Genomic DNA, 2,193 nt, shown 5'->3' on the forward strand with positions numbered 1-2,193 from the left:
TTCTTGGAGGCTTCCAGTTAAGTATGGCTGAAATTTTGTTCGGGTCGACTCGAATACCCGATGCAGATACCGCATGACCCAAGAAGCTAACCTCCCTTAACCAGAACTCACACTTGCTGAACTTAGCATATAACTGCTTATCCCGTAAAATTTGCAACACTAACCTCGGTGTTCAAAGATGTTCGGTCTCATTTTTGAATAGACCAAAATGTCATCAATGAACACAACTACGAACCGATCCAAATATGGTCCGAAGATCCGATTCATCAAATCCATAAATACCGCAGGGGCATTAGTGAGCCCAAACGGCATCACTAGGAACTCGTAGTGACCATACCTAGTTCTGAAGGCAGTTTTGGGTATGTCCGAATCTCGAATTCGCAACTAATAATAGCCCGATCTCAAATCTATTTTCGAGAACAGTGAGGCTCCCTTCAATTGATCGAACAAATCATCGATACGCGGTAATGGATATTTGTTCTTTATTGTCACTTTATTAAGCTGACGATAGTCGATGCACAACCTCATGGTTCCGTCCTTCTTTTTCACAAACAACACTGGTGCACCCCAAGGTGAAAAACTCGGGCGAGCAAAACCTCTATCCACCAATTCTTGCAACTGAGCTTTCAACTCCTTTAATTTCGTTGGTGCCATACGATACGGAGCTATCGAAATTGGAGTGGTACCAGGTACCAGTTCGATGCCAAACTCTATTTCCCGAATAGGTGGTAAACCCGGCAATTCTTCAGGGAAAACATCCGGGTATTCACAAACCACCGGCACAGATTCGGGTTTCTTTTCTAACTCCTTGTCATCAAGTACATACGCAAGGTATGCTTCACACCCCTTTCTTACGTATTTCTGGGCCAACATTGATGATATTACAGCTGGCAACCCCTTTAAGTCCGTAGACTCAACCCGAATTATCTCGTTATTCGCGCACCTCAGATCAATAGTCTTGCTTTTTCAATTTACAACCGCATCGTGCATGGTCAACCAATCCAAACCAAGAATAACATCGAATTCGTCGAACGGCAAAAGCATCAAGTCCAAAAAAAGCGGGAACCTCAAACACTAGGGACTTTTCTTACACACTTTGTTGACAAGCACGTAATGACCCAAGGATTTGACACCGAATTACAAACTCGAAGAGACTCAATAGGTAAAGTCTTACTAGATGCTAAGGTTTCGTATATATAAGAATGAGTAGAACCAGGGTCAATCAAAGCAATCACATTAGTATCAAAGAGAGTGAAAGTACCGGTAATAACATCTGGCGAGGAAGCATCCTCGCGTGTGCGTATGGCATAAGTCCTAGCAGGAGCACGAGCCTCAGATCTGATGGTAGCATCTCTAGATCCTCTCTGACCGCCACTAGCATTGCCCGTGTTTCTAGACGGCCTACCTCGAGTTGTGGTAGCACCCAGGTTCCCACTTTGATTTACGTTTTATTCAGATAATCTCGGGCAATCTTTAATAAAGTGGTCGGCCGATCCACACTTATAGCGGAGCGATCACGGAACCTCTGACTCCCGAATGCCATTTGCCACAATGTCGACATTCGCTCGTCTCGACGCTCATTTCCAATACCAAGACCGAAGTGCCTCGTGTACCATTGTGGGGTCGATCACGATCTCGTCTAAAAGGCCGGCGCCTCTAGACCGCTCGCATCATCTCGAAATCTCTTCGATGCTGTTGAAGAGACTTTCCGAGGACCTTTTTCGAAATTCTCCAGTTCCCACATCAACTTTTTGTTTCTCCTTTCTAAGCTCTTCGGCTTTACAAGCTCGCTCGACAAGTACTACGAACTCTCGTATTTCGAGAATGCCAACGAACATCCTTATATCTTCATTCAGCCCATCCTCAAGCGTTTACACATAATAGCCGGACGAAACACATTCCCGAGCATATCTACTAAGTTTAACAAATTTTCGCTCGTAGTCAGTAACTGACATAGAGCCTTGCTTAAGCTCAAGAAACTCCTTCCGTTTTTGATCAACAAATCTCGATCGATATACTTCTTTGAACTCGGTTTGGAAAAACTCCCAAGTTACTTGCTCTCGGGGCACAATGAAGTCGAGTACTCCACCAATAGTAGGCGTAATCGCGTAGCAAGGAGATAGTACACTTTAAGCATTCATCGGTGTACAAGATAGCTCATCGAGCACCGGATAGTGTTGTCCAACCAAAATT

Source organism: Gossypium arboreum, chromosome 11, assembly GCF_025698485.1.
Source record: "Gossypium arboreum isolate Shixiya-1 chromosome 11, ASM2569848v2, whole genome shotgun sequence".
Lineage (NCBI taxonomy): Eukaryota > Viridiplantae > Streptophyta > Magnoliopsida > Malvales > Malvaceae > Gossypium > Gossypium arboreum.